This window comes from Cervus canadensis, chromosome 1 (genome assembly GCF_019320065.1).
Source record: "Cervus canadensis isolate Bull #8, Minnesota chromosome 1, ASM1932006v1, whole genome shotgun sequence".
NCBI lineage: Eukaryota > Metazoa > Chordata > Mammalia > Artiodactyla > Cervidae > Cervus > Cervus canadensis.
Genome location: NC_057386.1, coordinates 75,558,169 through 75,578,162, shown reverse-complemented (window position 1 = coordinate 75,578,162; position 19,994 = coordinate 75,558,169). Strand labels below are relative to the sequence as shown.

Sequence of the window (19,994 nt, the reverse complement as noted above, 5' to 3'; positions counted from 1 at the left end):
CAAATCAAGTCTCAGCCTGGTCTACAAGGGCACACACCTTCCTCTCAGCCTCACCCTCCATAGTCCTGCCTCATGCTCTATGCTCTGGCAATACAAACCTGCATTGGTTGTTGACATCCAGCCCCTTCACACTGACTTCTCTGCCTCTGCTTGAGCTGTATTCCCAGTCTGAAATCTCCTTTCTACATGTCTCTGCTTTGGTAATTAGATCTCACCTTCCAACATTCAGCACACAAGTCATCACCCCCAGGAAGCTTCTTTTAGGTTCACGGGCTGAGTGCCTTTCTTCTGTGCTTCTTCTGCTCTGATCACTTCCTATCTCTCCTCATTTCTCCCCTCTCTCCTCTCTTTCTCATGACTTACTTTTATATTTTAACCAGCTGTCATAGTGCCTGCACACAGTAGGTATTTTTATAAAGCATATTTTGAATTAAACACTTTAAATTTAATTTGTCTAATGAATCTGATATCTGTTTGCAGCGATCCGAACTTTTTCCTAGTTAAACTGGTGATTGAAGATTAAACTTGGGACTAGAGGTAAATTTTCTATACATAACATTATCACTAACTAGCAGTTCAGAGTGCAAAGGTGCCTGCCTGCTTATCTGGAAGTAAAACTGGAGAAACACTTCACAACATGAGCAATAAGAGAACAGCTGGAAGGTCAAGAGCTCTTAACTCTAGGGTCTGGGTAAATACTCATCCATTCGTTTATTACAGCTTCACGTTAAGACAGGCCTGGCACTGCCTGCCCCAAGCAAGACTCAGGCCCTGCTCTCTGGGAATTCACCATCTTGTCTGGCTGATCAGTGTGTAAACAAACACAGCTGATCCTTCTCCAGCATGTAAAGTTCACTGTTTTGAGGGAAAGCACCGGACAAGCAGTGATTCATCGTTCAGCCCATGCCCAAGTATCAGAGAAAATCAGCTCTTAGCTAATAAGTAAACAACAATCCAACAACTCAGCCTATATAGGCTTTAATCTTCTTTATTAGTCTTTTCTCAAAATGGAGACTGCAGTAGCTCTTTTTTATATGTTGTCTTAGTTTTATTTATTTATTTAATTTAAATTCTTACTGAAGCATAGTTGATTTACAATGTTGTGTTAGTTTCAGGTGTATAGCAAAGTTTGTATGGAAGTGTTAGTCACTCAGTTGTGTCCATCTCTTTGGGACCCCATGCACTGTAGCCCTCCAGGCTCCTCTGTCCATGGGATTTCCCAGGCAAGAATACTCTAAAGGGTTACCATTATCTTCTACCAGGAATCTTCCAGACCCAGGGATCGAACCCATTTCTCCTGTATTGCAAGCAGATTCTTTACAGTCTGAGCCACTAGGGAAGCCAGAAAAGTGATTTATATATATATATATATATATATATATATATATATATATTCCTTTTCAGAGTCTTTTCCATTATAGGTTATTACAAAATATTGAGTATAGCTCCCTGTACTATACAGTAGGTCCTTGTTGGTTGCAATAGCTCTTAATATGTCCCTGAGATTAGAAAATTAAAATTCTCACTCTCCTGCATATTGTAAGGAAAATATGCTCTATCAAAATTTTTGAGAACTTAGACATTTGCAAAGGAGATTTGGAACATCTCTCTGTAATGACCGTGCACTACGAGTGCGTATTTAATATCTTAGGTGTTCCTAGGGATGAGGGGAGACAGATAGGTTTGGTGAAGAAAGTAACAAATAGACAAAGAACCCATTTTCAGCACAGAAAGTATTTCTCTGTGATGTCCAAAAAGATCAGACTCCTAAGAAGACTAAGTAATGTGAAGACTGGCTCCTAAAGTGGAGAATTTTCTCCCAGAGTGTGATTTAGGATTAAGTCTATAATCTAGGGCATATCTTCTTTCAAGGGACACATTCATGATTCCAAAGAAAATAAATGTAATCCAACCTGATTCTTCTAGCAGCTCTGGTCCCTGGAAAGCTCATGGTGCAGCTGGAGGGAAAAAAAATAGGCCAGTTGGCAGCCAAGACTAAGTTTGGTGAAATAAGGGGAAAGGAACCTGGACCAAGTCTCTGGGTCCTTCCTCTGTTTAAAATGGTTCCTCATGCCAAGGGCTGACCAGTGACCTTCCATGTCTTGCCTTACTTTAAGCAAAGCATCTGTGAGAATGTTATATTGAAATAAGATAAGAGTATTGCTCTGTACCCTACAAAAAGTGCCACTTGACCTACTGTACCACAGGAGTATAATGAGAGTAGTTTGTTTTGAATGGTTTCAACTTGGCAATCTGTGAGTGTATAGCAAGTTGAACACTGAGTGTGAGTTGTGCAAATTTAGAAAAATCTTATGTAAGTTTGTGGAAGTTAGCTTTCTTTCCCTTGACAAATGTAATTTTATGTGTGGCAGTATGTGTAACATGTTTAGTATTTAATAACTGACATATTTGCATACTTTAAGAAAAGGAAGTACCAACTTTGGTAAATTCTGTTTTTGTTTTCTTGTTTCTTTTTTTGTTTTATTCATTAGTTATTATATATGCTTTTTTAAGATTTCACATATAAGTGATATCACACAGTATTTGTTTTTCTCTGCTTGACTTATTTTAATTCTTCTCTTAACAATTAAATCAGTCATAGATGTTTTCCCTCTAGGATATCCTATAAACTTGAACAATACTGAATTCAGTCTAATATGGTCTCCTGGCTTAAAAAATTATCAGTCAGTTATCACTGCTTTCAACAGAATCCAAAGGTTAGACAGATCAAATGGAATGTAGCCTGGGTAATGAGGTACCATGAATAACTCAAATGGTAAATTTGGTTTTCTTTTGAAATTTAATACTTTATAAAATAAAATTTTGTTACTAAAATGAGTGGGGTCACTTCATGCCTTTTAATGACACTTAAAATGTACATCTTAGTATAACCCATATTTACCCTGAAAATATATCAACAGCATGTAAAGTGATATTTGCAGGGAATAAAATTATATTTTTCAAACAATTTTTAAGTTGGCATGTGGATTAGCTACTTTGACTGATAAACTCATTCTTGTTAATCTAAGAACAAAATGATTCAAATAAATATCTGGCTTAATTGATTTTTTGACTGAGTTGACTAATTATTTAAAACATTTAGCCAAACTGACTTTTTTTTTTTTTTGGTATTTAGTAGTCATAACCACTATAATTAAGGTTTGATTTGCAGTCTAGATAAGCCAATAAGCCCAGAGTAATCTCCTCATGATTTTAAAGATGACTACATCATAGGGAGAAAATCAGAAGACAGAGATGGAAGAATGTCTTCTACAGTATCTAGACTACAAGATTTCTTAAGAAGAAAAATCTAGAAGTGTACTATCAAATTGCCAAAGACATATCAGGTGATTGCTAACTTCCTTCAAAACTGAAACTTGAGTGTTCATACTTATGGCATGAATGAATGTCCTTTATTGCATAATGAAATATGCGTGTGTCTCACATAAGCTGGCTGTTAAGCATGTGATTAATCTAAGCATCCTTGGATGTGAGGCAGATGATACATCATGACTAACTGGGGATCCGTTCTTTCCTGGTAGGTTTAATACAGTGGGACAAGATGATAACAGGGAAGTAAAAGAGGAAGCCAAATACACAACGTATTTTTTAAAATTGTGCCTTCTGTTTTGTGAGCTGTACGTTTGGTCTCATATCTAAGCACAAGAAAGGAAGTATGAGGTGGAATTTGAGTCAGCTTCTCTTTTCAGTGTTGATCATTACCTTAAATCGGAGCGTTTCTGTGTCTTGGTTCATCCCCCAGCAAGAAGGAGGGAGACAGGAGACAGCAGGGTGACTGGCATATCCTGAGTGTGCCAGCCCTGACCCTGGGCATGTTACCTATGACCTCAGTGACTCAGAGAAGCAGGACCAGTAATGTTAAGGGTGGACTCTGGGAGCAGGCTTCCTGGCTGACGTCTTGGGTTGGCCCCTTAAACCTGTGGCTTTGGGCAAGTTATCCACAATTCCTAACAACTTACACTCGTTGAGCTTTCCCCCTGTACTGGATACTGTGTCAAGGGTTTTTTGTTTCTTTGTTTGTTTGAATCCTCACAACATCCTTATTGTAAGGTACTATTATTGCTATTTTGAAGACACTGAGGTAAAGAGAAGTGAAGGGTGAGAGACTGGTGCCAAGATTAAAAGCATCTGGTGGTAGAGTGAATAGGAATCTGCCTGCCAATGTAGGATACACGGGTTCAGTCCTTGGTTCAGGAAGATGCTGCATGCCGCAGAGCAACTAAAGCCTGTGGGCTGCAACTAGTGAAACCTGCACGCCCTAGAACCTGTGCTCCTGAGCAAGAGAAGACACTGCAATGAGAAGCCTGGCACCGCAACTAGAGAGTAGCCCCGGCTCACTGCAAATAGAGAAAACTTCATCCAGTGCAACCAAAAATAAATAAATAAACAAGTTATATATATATATATATATTATGTATTACTTGTTTATACATATATATATGTATATAAAATCTGGTTCTAGAGCAATACTGCCCAGGTTCACATTCAGCTAGACCACTTATTAGCTGTGTCAGTTAGGCAAATTATTTAATCTCTCTGGAGACACATAGAGCATACTTTGAACAGTGCTGGCTGATAGGAGAAGCTTAGTGTGATTTGGTGAAATAGTAGGCATCCCTGTTTGCAAGTATATTTACTGCTTGGTCTTGAGCATCCAAGAGAAGAGGCAGACATCCTGTCTACCGGACTGTGATTTGGGGCCAGTCAGTGTACCGCACATGCGGGTATGTGTACGTGAGTATTTGGGGCTGTGCATATGCTCCCTGGGCTGTCTCCACTCCACCAGGGTCTGCAGTCCTCTTTTGGTTCCTCTTTTGAGGGGTGGAGATAAGTGGGAAGGGGACGGTACCATCCCTTGGGTTGTCTCTGAAGAGCCCATCAAGGCTGCAGTAAGGAATGTCATAGAGTGTTCAGTCGGTGGTGCCCACATCCAAGGCCACCATCATCCTGACAAGGGCTGTGCCTGTGACATGTAACACACCCAACAGAAAAAACCTAATCAACTCAGAATTCTGTTTGGCGTACTCTTTATTTGTGTTCAACACTTTGAAGCACAATGGTGAGAACCATAAAATAAATGAAGACATCTCTATTATAGTACTTAGAGGATCCTTTAACTCAAGATTTTTGAACATGGCAAAAAGACTAGTTTAAAAAGATGGACACTTACTTTTATAGTGACAAAGTTATGAAACATTAATCACAATAAAGTGATGAACTGTTTGTGTTTAAGCTCATTTTCAATACTAGTACTTTGGCTTTTAAAAATTACCTTTCATTATGAAGCCAATTAAAACTTATAAGAGAAGACAGTCAATAAAGGGCTGTTATCTTTTTTAATAGAACATAAAGATACTCATTCATGCTTCTCCTCGTGAATTGCTGCTCATCCGAAGACTCTTTCATTTTGAAGGAGCTGTCAGCCATGATGGCTCTGGATGCAGAGAAATCCTTCAGAACTAGTGAGGTCCCCTGCCACTTTGACAAATATGAAGCATGAGGTCCTTGGCTTGACAGCTCCAAAGCCAACAAGCTGCCAGAGACCCATGATCAAGAATACACGTTCCCATTTCTGTCTGATGTAGTACTTCTTTGTTTTTCTCAGCCCACCTCTTTTCTGGGTCTGACTCCCGGCCTATTATGACATGGGTTTGGCCCGACTACATAGAAGAATCTTCAGGTGGAGACGATAATCTTGGAAGGAAAATGGCAACATCATTTGAATGGTTTCCATGGATCTTCTTTGGGGATACTTGAACGAGCATCTCCTAAGCAACCTGAATGGTTCAAAAGGTAGCTTTCAGTGTTTCCTATCTGACTAGGGTTAGGTCTTCACTGAGATCACCATGGCAATTTGTCTTGAAACATGAAAAGAGCCTGTTGAAGGGCAGTTACCAAAGAGAAGGCATGTCCCCACGTTTGGTGCATAGACTGCTATCTGCTCCTTTCTAAAGACAGCACTTTCTGTTTTCGAAGTGAAAACAGACACATTTTAAATGAACTGGTAAGGGTAATCAAATAGTGTATGTAACAGTTAGAGCATGCCTACTCCCCAGTAAATTATACTATAAATAATAACTAAGATTACTTTCACTGAATTTTCTAATACAAAAACTTAGCTTAAAGAAGCCTATAAACATAAAAAATGGTAAAATAAAATGATGTAAAAATAAGGTGAGATTATTCCCTAAAGATCAGGAAAAATAGGAAGGATTAAAGCAAACTGCTTCTGGACACAGCTGGCAATGACTAGTTTCTTTCTAGTACATGGGTGCCCTGGAAGGGATGGAGTGTCAAGTAGGCTCTAGAACTGGCTCTCCCCCAGTCTCCTCTCAATGTTCCTGCATTCTGCCCTCTCTCCCCTACTCCCCCATGCAACAGACAGCATGGATTTGTGGAGCATCGCTTTGGCTGGTGACCCAGGGTGGGATGGGAGAGAGAGAGACCTTATTGTTTTGTGTGAACAGCAGCTGCAGAGGAGGTGCCCTGGTGCCCCCTTTTCCTCCCACCGGGCTGGTTGAGGCTCAAGAGATGACAGGCGGGGAGCAACCTTTCCCTTCCTGGGTTAAGGCCGTGATGTGTGTGCTGCAGGGGGAAGGGAGGAGACAGAGTGGGGACGGGGCACCTGAGACCCTTTCCCCACACTTCTCTCTGCACTGCAGGGCCTCAACCAGCAGGTTGATAAGACCTGGAAAAAGCTTACCTCTGTCTCTGCCTTGGGCATTTGTAGAAGCTCCATTAATATCTGCAGTAGAGTAACAGGAGGGAAAGGGGCAGGGCACAACTTTTGACAGAATGACTTGGCCCAAGGATACAATATAAACCCATTAGAATCAAATGGGGCCAAGATGGCAGACAAGTCTAGATCTTGATCCTCAATCAGCAAGTGAATTGACACACTCAGATGTACCATGACAGTTCCAGTTCAGTTCAGTTCAGTCCCTCAGTCCTATAAGGCACTCAGAAGGAGTGGAAACAAAGACAGACTTTATTTTTGGTGGCTTCAAAATCACTGCAGATGGTGACCACAGCCATGAAATTAAAAGACGTTTGCTTCTTGGAAGAAAAGTTATGACTAACCTAGACAGCACATTAAAAAGCAGAGACATTACTTTACCAACAAAGGCCTGTCTAGTCAAAACTATGATTTTTCCAGTTCAGTTCAGTTCAGTTCAGTTCAGTCGCTCAGTCATGTCCGACTCTTTGCGGCCCCATGAATTGCAGCACACCAGGCCTCCCTGTCCATCACCAGCTCCCGGAGTTTATTCAAACTCATGCCCATTGAGTCGGTGATGCCATCCAACCATCTCATCCTCTGTTGCCCCCTTCTCCTCCTGCCCCCAATCCCTCCCAACATCAGGGTCTTTTCCAATGAGTCAACTCTTCGCATGAGGTGGCCGAAGTACTGGAGTTTCAGCTTCAGCATCAGTCCTTACAATGAACACCCAGGACTGATTTCCTTTAGGGTGGACTGGTTGGATCTCCTTGCAGTCCAGGGGACTCTCAAGAGTCTTCTCCAACACCACAGTTCAAAAGCATCAGTTTTTCGGTGCTCAGCTTTCTTCACAGTCCAACTCTCACATCCATACATGACCACTGGAAAAACCATAGCCTTGACTAGATGGACCTTTGTTGGCAAAGTCATGTCTCTGCTTTTTAACATGCTGTCTAGGTTGGTCATAACTTTCCTTCCAAGGAGTAAGTGTCTTTTAATTTCATGGCTGCAGTCACCATCTGCAGTGATTTTGGAGCCCAAAAAAAAATAAAGTCTGACACTGTTTCCACTGTCTCCCCATCTATTTCCCATGAGGTGATGGGACCAGATGCCATGATCTTAGTTTTCTGAATGTCAAGCTTTAAGCCAACTTTTTCATTCTCCTCTTTCACTTTCATCAAGAGGTTTTTAAATTCCTCTTCACTCTGCCATAAGGGTGGTGTCATCTGCATATCTGAGGTTATTGATAGTTCTCCCGGCAATCTTGATTCCAGCTGTGCTTCTTCCAGCCCAGTGTTTCTCATGATGTACTCTGCATATAAGTTAAATAAGCAGGGTGACAATATACAGCCTTGGCATACTCCTTTTCCTATTTGGAACCAGTCTGTTGTTCCATGTCCAGTTCTAACTGTTGCTTCCTGACCTGCATACAGGTTTCTTAAGAGGCAGGTCATGTGGTCTGGTATTCCCATCTCTTTCAGAATTTTCCACAGTTTATTGTGATCCAAACAGTCGAAGGCTTTGGTGTAGTCAATAAAGCAGAAATATGTGAGAGTGGGACTCTAAAGAAAGCTGAGCACTGAAGAATTGATGCTTTTGAACCATGGTGTTGGAGAAGACTCTTGAGAGTCCATTGGACTGCAAGGAGATCGAACCAGTTAATCCTAAAGGAAATCAGGAGGAGAAGGGGATGACAGAGGATGAGATGGCTCAGTGGCATCACCAACTCAATGGACATGAGTTTGAGTAAACTCTGGGAGTTGGAGATGGATAGGGAGGCCTGGCGTGCTGCAGTCCATAGGATTGCAAAGAGTTGGACACAACTAAGCAACTGAACGGAACTGAAGTGAATGAGTGGGAGGATTATCCCAACTATTTGGGGGAAAGTGGTGGGGATTTGCAAGAACTGGGCCACTGCCTATTTTTTGATCTCTGATGGTCAGCCTTGCAAGCATTTGATGCTGGTTGGTGTGTCAGTTAGCTTATGCTAATATATTACAATGAGCATTTAATGAAACTCAAGGTCTTTTGGAAGTCAAATCTTCTACCATCTTGGACCTAGTTGGTTTTTACCAGTTTTTGTCATGTTGTATGGTTTTCCAGGTGGCTCAGCATGTAAAGAGTTAGCCTGCAATTCAGGAAACACAGGAGACATGGGATCTTTCTGGGTCATGAAGATCCTCTGGAGTAGGAAATAGCAACCCACTACAGTATTCTTGCCTGGACAATCCCATGGACAGAGGAACCTGGAGGACTACAGTCTATAGGACCACGAAGAATCAGACGTGACTGAAGCTACTGAACATGCATGCACATGGCTACATCATTCTTTTAAAGTTTGTGTCTTGCCCCCTTCCTTCCTGTTTCATTATTTTGGCCTCAGGCCAAATCCAATCCACTGTGGCACTCTGCCCTGGCTTCTGCTGCCTCAGGGTGGACAGTGCCTCTTTGAGATTATGGAAGGAATTTGAGATTGACTGAAATCCCCGACCTGGGGAGTTCCTCAAAGGAGAAAAAGAAAGATATTCCCATTTGAATGCAGAGTTCCAAAGAATAGCCAGGAGAGATAAGAAAGTCTTCCTCAGTGATCATTGCAAAGAAATAGAGGAAAACAACAGAATGGGAAAGACTAGAGATCTCTTCAAGAAAATTAGAGATATCAAGGGAACATTTCAGGCAAAGATGGGTTTGATAAAGGGCCAAAATGGTATAGACCTAACAGAAGCAGAAGATATTAAGAAGAGGTGGCAAGAATACACAGAAGAACTGTACAAAAAAGATCTTCATGACCCAGATAATCACGATGGTCTGATCACTGACCTAGAGCCAGACATCCTGGAATGTGAAGTCAAGTGGGCCTTAGAAAGCATCACTACGAACAAAGCTAGTGGATGTGATGGAATTCCAGTTGAGCTATTTCAAATCCTGAAAGATGATGCTGTGAAAGTGCTGCACTCAATATGCCAGCAAATTTGGAAAACTCAGCAGTGGCCAAAGGACTGGAAAAGGTCAGTTTTCATTCCAGTTCCTAAGAAAGGCAATCCCAAAGAATGCTCAAACTACTGCAGAATTGCACTCATCTCACACACTAGTAAGGTAATGCTCAAAATTCTCCAAGCCAGGCTTTAGCAACATGTGAACCGAGAACTTCCAGATGTTCAAGCTGGTTTTAGAAAAGGCCGAGGAACCAGAGATCAAATTGCCAATGTCTGCTGGATCATCGAAAAAGCAAGAGAGTTCCAGAAAAACATCTATTTCTGCTTTATTGACTACGCCAAAGCCTTCGACTATGTGGTCACAATAAACTGTGGAAAATTCTGAAAGAGATGGGAATACCAGACCACCTGATCTGCCTCTTGAGAAACCTGTATGCAGGTCAGGAAGCAACAGTTAGAACTGGACATGGAACAACAGACTGGTTCCAAATAGGAAAAGGAGTATGCCAAGGCTGTATATTGTCACCCTGCTTATTTAACTTATATGCAGAGTACATCATGAGAAACACTGGGCTGGAAGAAGCACAAGCTGGAATCAAGATTGCCGGGAGAAGTATCAATAACCTCAGATATGCAGATGACACCACCCTTATGGCAGAAAGTGAAGAGGAATTAAAAAACCTCTTGATGAAAGTGAAAGAGGAGAATGAAAAAGTTGGCTTAAAGCTTAACATTCAGAAAACTAAGATCATGGCATCTGGTCCCATCACCTCATGGGAAATAGATGGGGAGACAGTGGAAACAGTGTCAGACTCTATTTTTTTGGGGCTCCAAAATCACTGCAGATGGTGACTGCAGCCATGAAATTAAAAGACACTTACTCCTTGGAAGGAAAGTTATGACCAACCTAGACAGCATGTTAAAAAGCAGAGACATGACTTTGCCAACAAAGGTCCCTCTGGTCAAGGCTATGGTTTTTCCAGTGGTCATGTATGGATGTGAGAGTTGGACTGTGAAGAAAGCTGAGCACCGAAAAACTGATGCTTTTGAACTGTGGTGTTGGAGAAGACTCTTGAGAGTCCCCTGGACTGCAAGGAGATCCAACCAGTCCACCCTAAAGGAAATCAGTCCTGGGTGTTCATTGTAAGGACTGATGCTGAAGCTGAAACTCCAGTACTTCGGCCACCTCATGCGAAGAGTTGACTCATTGGAAAAGACCCTGATGTTGGGAGGGATTGGGGGCAGGAGGAGAAGGGGGCAACAGAGGATGAGATGATTGGATGGCATCACCGACTCAATGGGCATGAGTTTGAATAAACTCCGGGAGCTGGTGATGGACAGGGAGGCCTGGTGTGCTGCAATTCATGGGGCCGCAAAGAGTCGGACATGACTGAGTGACTGAACTGAACTGAACTGAACTGAAATCCCCGAGCTGTGAGAAGGAAGCAGTAACAGAAGTGTTGACTAAAAAGGTGCAGAAGTTGAAAGTTGCAAGCTAAATTTTATTGGGTGCAAAATGAGGACTGCAGCCTGGGAAGCAGCACCTCAGATCGCTCTGAGACTGTTCCAAAGAGGCAGTGGGGGGGAAGATAAATATATATGATTTTGGTGGGTCTTTTCAAATGAGTCAGCTCATCACATCAGGTGGCCAAAGTATTGGAGTTTCAGCTTCAACATCAGTCCTTCCAATGAACACCCAGGACTGATGTCCTTTAGGAGGGACTGGTTGGATTTCCTTGCAGTCCAGGGGACTCTCAAGAGTCTTCTCCAACACCACAGTTCAAAAGCATCAATTCTTTAGCACTCTGCTTTCTTTATAGTCCAACTCTCACATCCATACATGACCACTGGAAAAACCATAGCTTTGACCAGAGGGACCTTTGTTGGCAAAGTCATGTCTCTACTTTTTAATAAGCTGTCTAGGTTGGTCATAACTTTTCTTCCAAGGAGCAAGCATCTTTTAATTGGAGAAGGGAATGGCAAACCACTTCAGTATTCTTGCCTTCAGAATCCCATGTAAGGAAGAGAGAAGGACTAAATCTTGTTTGCGTAAAGGACTAGGAGGTCATATATTTCCTACACTTGGGGCAAGGGAGACTTTTCACGTGAGCAGAAAGTCTCCTTGGGACCAAAATGGAGGGGGCACCACCCATAATATGTGATACTAATATGCGATCCCATAGGCCTCTGGGGTGAAGTCCATCTTAGAAAAGTGGACACCCATGTTGGAGAGGATCCCAAGGTAGGTCAGGTACAGAAAAAGAAACTACACAATTGGCTAAAGGTAAACAAAGACCTGGAGGAACTACCCTATATGAATGTCTTAATGGTCTCTTGACTGCACTCCTCCTCTTCTTCATTACATGGTAGTTTAGTCATTAAGTCGTGTCCAACTCTTGGGACCCTATGGCTTGTAGCCCACCAGGCTTCTCTGTCCATGGGATTCTTCAGGCAAGAATCCTGGAGTGGGTTGCCATTTCCTTCTCCAGGGGATCTTTTCCATCCAGGAATTGAACCCAGGTGTCCTGCATTGCAGGTGGATTCCCTACCAACTGAGCTACAAGGGAATCCCCCTCATTACAGGTGACACGCACACCATTTCCCTCTGGATGCCCATCTCCGCCTTGCTTCCCTCTTAACTAAACAAAACTGTTTCTCTTTGTGCTCTCCCAGCTCTTGTTGCTGTGCTGTGTCTCTAACAATGAACTTTGTTCCTGCCTTTATAGTTTAGCCTCTATGAGAAATGCATTATTTACTGGGGACAAAGATCCAGGGAAACACAGCTTCTATCCTGTAGCCCTTGCTGCTCTGGTGGCTAGGTTTCCTGGTTTTCATCCAGGGTGAAAGTGAAAGTGAAGTCGCTCAGTCATGTCCGACTCTTCGCGACCCTTTGCCTGTAGCCTACCAGGCTTCTCCATCCGTGGGATTTTCCAGGCAAGAATACTGGAGTGGGTTACCATTTCCTTCTCCAGGACGCTTTACCATCTGAGCCACCAGGGAAGTCTTCATCCAGGGTACCCAGGTTCAATTCCTGGGCAGGGAATTATGATCTTGCTTCATGCCACTGCTCACTGCTGCCTCTCCAAGACCAAGTCAACTGGGTCTGTGGGTCACAGTCTGCGTCAACTTGAGGGCACTGGAGCCACCTTAGTTTCTGAAATACCCTCTGTATGCTTGTAGATTAGAAACCATTCACCTCAGATTGGGACTTCAACTCATGTGAATGGACTGGAATCTGGCCCAAACTCTGCTTGGAACTCTAACCCATGCGGCTGGTGTAGGCTGATATGAGACTTCCCTTTTGATGTCCCCTACAGTGGAGGATGGCAGCTTTGTTTGGTAAGACTGGGACTTGAACCAACCAAAACATACAATCTTCCAACTGAGATCCCATGCCTGGTTTCAGGACCTAGTGAAGCTCAGGTACTTGATGTCTCATCTCAGAAAGGATTCCAAGTGAGACTAAGTGGTAGGTAAGAAGTGAATTTATTCAGAGAGAAACACACTCCACAGGCAGAGTGTGGGCCATCACAGAGGGCTAGCGTGGCCTTGAAATTTGGTGTGGTTAGCTTTTGTGGGCTGGGTTGTTTCGCAGACTAATGAGTGGGAGGATTATTCCAACTATTTTGGGGAAGGGGTGGAGATTTCCAGGAGCTGGGCCACAGCCCACTCTTTGGTCTTTGCTGATCAGCCTCGGAATTGTAATGGTGCCTCTGGGTGTGTCATATAATCATGTTACAGTGAGTGTTTACTGAACAACAAGGCCTGGCTGAAATTGACTTGTCTGTGGTCATGGACCCATTTGAGTCTAATCAGTTTGTGTTGTATCCCTGGGCTATGTCATTCTTTCAAAGGTTTTGCCCTGACCCCTTCCTTCCTGTTTCAGAATGAAAGATTAAAACTGCTGCCAGGGAGGAGGCTTCCCAGGTGGCTAGTGGTAAAGAACTTGCCTGCCAATGCAGGAGACATAACAGGTTTGATTCCTGGGTGGGGAAGATGCCCTGGAGGAGGGTATGGCAAGCCTCTCCAGTATTCTTGCCTAGAGAATCTCATGGACAGAGGAGCCTGGTGGGCTAAAGTCCGTAGTGTTGTACAGAGTCACTACTGAATCACTACTGAAGCACTTTCGAATGCATTCCAGGGAGTTTCAGACCTGGAAAGGCTGAAGGGCGGAGTCAAAGATTCATTAGTTAGGACTGAAGTTAGGATTCATTAGTTAGGACTCAAAGTAAGGACTGAATTCACATTCACCACAGAGCAAGCCAGTTATTCAAAGGTGTTTTTCTGAGTTCCTCGTAGTCCTACTTCTCATTTTCCCCTTTTGATTATGCCCTTCCTTGTGCTTAATATCCATTTAAGTCTTCCTCACAAGACCCCTGAATAAAAGTACAGGTTTAAGTAGAGAAAAATCAAAGCTTTTGGAAACCCTCTGTGGCCTGGTCACAACAAAGATACTCTTTGAGCAAATTCTAGTCAGGCTTCTCTGAGACAGCTGGCTTCTCAAACCAGCCTCAAAAAAATGGTTGATAAAAATGCAGATCCACCCCGAGGATGACTCCAGCACCCTGTTAAAATGCCTGCTTGAGAAAGCTCAGTGCTGCCAGGAGAATTCACTGTCTGTTCCAGTCCAAACCTGGAACAGGCAGATATGCTGTTGAACCCTCCCACAGGGCAGATACTTTAGAAAAGTTGCAAATATAAATGTATTCTCTAACCCTTTGAGACAGGAATTTTCTACCACCCCAATCTATCTTTTCAAGGACCTGATGGCTGTCATTTTGAAATGCAAATAATCCAGGAGATAAGGTCACTGTCTATTCCCAGACTAATGGGCATCTTTTCTAACTGATACCACAGCCTTCTGGAGAAATTTATTTCTTCTCTGCGTGAGTACAAATGAATAGCTCTAGATGGCCTAGTCACATGGACCACCCCCCTTCCCATTCCACAGTGCCTTTCATGAGCACTCCTCGGCTGGAAAGCTCTCCAGGATTTTGTTTCAGCCAAGGTGAGATTGAAAGGTCGGGCATGTTGAGGCATGCCCCGGAAAAGTGCCGCAGGCAAGTTCCGGAGGCTGGCTAAACTTCCAGGGGCCGGCCCCCTGCAGCCTGGTCCAATCAGGTGCCGACACCGAGCCCTTGGACACCAACCGCGGCTGTAGCCCGCGCTTTCTTCTTTATATGGGAAGACCTGGCTTGGACGCCGGCCCTGGCTATAAAACCTCTCCCCACCCCTCATACCTCGCAGACTCCCTTTGTCTCCTCGCTCACCCGCCCCCGGGAGTTCTGCCCGAGAGCGACCGCCCAATAAAGGCCTTCATCAACGGTCCTTAGAGGTGGCTTTTTCTTCCCGCGGCGTTTTCTAACAGAGATCAGTTCTCGCTGGACTCTTCTCCCTATTGCAATGCATGTGCAATCAATCACCCAGACTCTTTGAGACCCATGGACTGTAGCTCACCAGGTTCCTCTGTCCATGGGATTCCCAAGGCAAGAATACTGGAGTGGGTTGCCATTTCCTGCTCCAGGGGATCTCCCTGACCCAGGAATTGAACCTTCCTCTCTTATGTCTCCTTCACTGGCAGGTGGATCCTTTACCACTGAGCCACCTGGGAAGCCCTCTTTATTGCAATAGTTATTGTTGAATAAAGTCGCCTGCAACCATGAAATTAAAAGACACTTGCTCCTTGGAAGAAAAGCTATGACCAACCTAGACAGCATATTAAAAAGCAGAGACATTACTTTGCCAACAAATGTCCGTCTAATCAAGGCTATGGTTATTCCAGTAGTCATGTATGGATGTGAGAGTTGGACTATAAAGAAAGCTGAATTGATGCTTTTGAACTGTGGTGTTGGAGAAGACTCTTGAGAGTCCCTTGGACTGCAAGGAGAGCCAACCAGTCCATCCTAAAAGAAATCAGTCCTGAATATTCACTGCAAGGACTGATGCTGAAGCTGAAAAACTCCAATACTTTGGCCACCTGATGCGAAGAGCTGACTCATTTGAAAAGACCCTGAGGTGGGAAAGATTGAGGGCAAGAAGAGAAGGGGACAACAGAGGATGAGATGGTTGGATGGCATCACCAACTCAATGGACATGAGTTTAAGCAAGTTCTGGGAGTTGGTGATGGACAGGGAAGACTGGCGTGCTACAGTCCCTGGGGTCACGAAGAGTCAGACACAACTGAGTGACGGAACTGAATTGAATAAAGTCTATGTTTTCTCTTCTAGCTAGATTCCAGCTTTATTTATCTTTGACAGTCAAGGTGTTAATGCATTCAGCTTCTCCTGACCTCCGTGTGCCCTTGACTGGTTCTCATTCCTCCCAGGTTTTCATCTTTCTTGTTCCCTGAATATAGGAAGAGCAACAGTCAGATTCTCCTAGCAAAGGATAAATCTGCTTCAGACTGAAACACAACAGAGGATATGTGATAGACCTTGGCTAGATTATAATCATTAACATATTGTCTGATTTTTTTGAATGATTGACTCAAGTGTTGGATAAGACTTAAGAAAAATCCATTTTCTCTTTGCTCATTCTTTTCTCTTTTCCACAACCTTTTGTGTTCTTCTTGCTTATCCTTTTTGCAGCAGAGTTTAAACAAAATATTACACTGGCAGTCTTAAATTATATTTGATGTATGAAATAAAATGCATTTTCCCAATGTAACTCTGCTACCTGAAAAACTGCGTTTATCTTTTTGTGACACAACCAAACCAAAGATTGGGAGAAAGAGGGATTTATTATCTGCAGCAAGTAAGGAGAACACCAGGGATCTTTTATAAAGCAGTATCCCCCCAAACAGCAGAATTGGGGAAGTTTTAAGCTAAAGGTACAAGCATATTCATAAAGGGGCTTTGCAGTCAACAGAGCCCTAGCATTAGTTGATTGAAGATCCCGAGGATCAGAAAAGATGAACATCATCATCTCTTAGGTTTCAGCTAATCCTGATAGTTGAGCTCTTCAGACTAATCTTTACTATTAAAACAGAACTGGGAGTCTTTATAATTGATATCTTTACTATTGTTACTTCTCTTGTCTGACAACAGTCCTTTGTTTCTGCATTCTTTTGTTCCTTTAAGGTCATTAGTTTCTGAGACCTTTTCAAGGGCAATCCTTGTGCCCAGACTGAGATCACAAAGTGACTTAGGCCAAAAACGGCTTCTCTTCTATTAAGAAAGCCATGCCTGGTTCTCTTTCTCCAGGGACCCCCTACCCTATCTGCTTACAGCTCTGCTTAGCTAGGGTAAACCTTCTGAGCTCCATCCATCTGCTTTCCATGCCAGGTCAGGAGAATTGAAGGAAGGCTCAGGGTAGGAACTTCAGGACACTGCTCCACTTGCAAGCCAGGGCAAAGGTTGATATTGTCAACTGAGGCCATGGGTGGCTTGGTGAGACCTAGAGTGGGGGTTGGGATGGTTTGACTGGACGTCTTGCCTGCCCTAGTATATAGCCCTTTGCAGAAGGGAAACCCCAGAGTTAACACTGAGAAGCCAGTGGGTATCCACTCACCCATCTGCTATTCAAATCAGCGATTGTGGGTCTTCCACATCTCTGTCTACACCAAAACACACATGAGCGGCTGTGGTTGTCAAGGACAAGCTTCCAGATGGGCATTTCCACCAACCAGACCAGCAAAGAAGAGACTGAGGAGTGTAACACCAGTGGCCAAAATCCAAACTTCCATGTGGGTCAAAATTCATCCAGAAACCCTGAGTATTGATACTTCCAGTAAACACTTGATAACGGCTCAGATGGTAAAGAATCTACCTGCAACGCTGGAGACCCAGGTTTGATCGCTGGGTCAGTAAGATTCCCTGGAGAAGGAAATGGCAATCCACTCCAGTATTCTTGCCTGGAGAATCCCACGGACAGAGGAGCCAGGTGGGCTATAGTCCATGGGGTCTCAAAGAGTTGGACATGACTAACACACACAAAACTATGCTGCAGGCACTGTGTTAAGTGCCTTATAAACACCTCATTTAATCCTTTCAAGATCCTCTGTGTTGTTTAGTCCCTAAGTTGTGTTTGACTCTTTGTGACCCCATGGACTGCAGCACACCAGGCTTCCCTGTCCTTCACTATCTCGTGGAGCTTGCTCAAACTCATGTCCATTGAGTCAATGATGCCATCCAACCATCTCATCCTCTGTTGCCCCCTTCTTCTCCTGCCCTCAATCTTTCCCAGAATCAGGGTCTTTTCCAATGAGTCAGCTCTTTGCAACAGGTGGCCAAATTATTGGAGCTTCAGCTTCAGTCCTTCCAATGAATATTCAGGGTTTATTTCCTTCATGATTGACTGCTTTCATCTCCTTGCTGTCCAAGGGACTCTCAAGAGTCTTCTCCAGCACCACAATCAAAAGCATCAATGTGTGTAGGTTCTATTTCATGCATGTGTGCTCAGCCAGTTGCTTGTGTCTAACTCTTTGCAACCCTGTGGACTGTAGCCCGCCAGGTTCCTCTGTCCATGGAATTTTCCAAGCAAGAATACTGGAGTGGGTTGCTGTTTCCTACTCCAAGGCATCTTCCTGACCCAGGGATCGAACCCATGTCCTTTGTGTCTCTTCATTGGCAGCTGGATTTTTTACCACTGTGCCACCTGGAAAGCATATTCTATTACTACCCTTATTTATAAAGAAAACAGAGATGAGAGAAGGTAAGTAATCTGTTCAAGGGCAAACTATTAGTGGCAGAGCAAGAACTTGAGCTCATGATGTGATCCCTCTCACCTCTCTGATTTTATATCCTTTCCAGGAGTTCTCTCTCTCTCACTTTGTTTTTCAGAGCCCAGGTGGCCTCTTGGTCACCCCAGTGAGCTTCTGGCTCTTGTTCCTCAAGCCAAGTACCCTCTCTTCTAAGACCTGAGCACATGCTGGTCCACTGGCCTGGGCTCCTCTTCCCTCAGATACATGTGGACTTCTTGCTCCTTTCATCCAGGTCTCAGTTCAACTATCACCTTCTTGGTAAGGTCTTTTTTGAACTCTCCTATCTAGAATGGATCCCCAACCTTCACCAATTTTTATCTTCAATACTCTGCATTATGCTTCCTTCCAGCAATTATTTTTTTTCAGCCAGGAGATCTGCCCCCAACTCTAGGATGTGATTGCCAACTTAACATCCTTACTTGGCTGTCAGCTTCCTCAAACTCCCAGGAGGGAGCTCAGATTCCCTTCCTGCCTTTCCCTAACCCGCTATTCCTGCAATCTTCCTTATTTCAATTGATGGCAACTCTATTCTTCCAATCTTTTGGAGCAAAACCTTACAGTCACTTCTCATGGCTTTCCTTTTCTCACGCCTCCTACTCAAACTGTCAGCAAATCCTCTTCTCTACCCACAACACATGTACTGGTTTCAGCTACTTTTCACTTTCTCTACTGCTGCCTGCTGTCTGGTCACTTTTACTTCTCATCTGAATTGTTGCAAGAATCTCCTAATTGATTTCCCTGCTTCTGGCCCAGGTCTCTTCGGTTTGTTCCCCACGCAGCAGCTAAAGTAGTCCTCTTAAAGTATTAGTCAGACCACGTCCTTCGTCTGCTCAAAACCCAACAATAGGCTCCTATCTCACTCGATGAGAGCCAGAGCCCGCCTAATGGGCTAGTATCTTTGCACTCTGTGCTTCCTTAGCTTTTGACCTTCTTTCCTAAAAACTGGAATAAATAACTTCAGTATCTATTGGAATAATGAATGAGTTGATAGCAAGACCTCCTTGTTCATCTCTTCATTACCTGTCTTTCTCCACCTGAATGTAAATGTCATGAAGGCAGAGACTGGCACACAGTAGATGAGGGTTCAATCCCTGTGTTGGGAAGATCCCCTGAGAAGGAAATAGCAACCCACTTCAGTATTCTTGCCTGGAGAATCCTATGGACAGAGGAGCCTGGAGGGTTACTGTCCATAGGGTTGCAAAAAGTTGGACATAATTGAAGTGACTTAACATGCACATAGTAGGTACTCAATAAATATAGATAAGATGAATGAACATCTAGGTAGATTCAGTCTATCTGAATGTGAAAACATGTGCTTACCCCAGTATACACCACCCTGTAAAGCAGCTGAACTTCAGGACTCTAGTTAGTTCTGGTATTGTTTTTTAACTTTTATTTTACATTGGAGTATAGTTGACTAACAATGATGTGTTAGTTTTAGGTGTGCAGCAAAGTGATTCAGTTATACAAATATATGTATCCTTATTCAAATTCTTTTCTCATTTAGGTTGTTACAGAATAATCACCAGCATTCCTTGTGCTATACAGTAGGTCCTTATTGGTTGCCTATTTTTTTACTTTTTAATTGGAGGAAAATTGCTTTATGGTGTTATTGGTTTCT

At 43.3% G+C, this 19,994-nt stretch overlaps 1 long non-coding RNA gene across 1 annotated transcript; it reads left to right on the top strand.

The window, feature by feature from the left end:
• Positions 1-1,154: 1,154 nt before the first annotated feature.
• Positions 1,155-15,015, top strand: LOC122454309. The gene is made up of 3 exons (XR_006273363.1): positions 1,155-1,185; positions 12,056-12,057; positions 14,686-15,015. It is a non-coding gene; the product is annotated as an uncharacterized LOC122454309 (long non-coding RNA).
• The last annotated feature ends 4,979 nt before the right edge of the window (positions 15,016-19,994 follow it).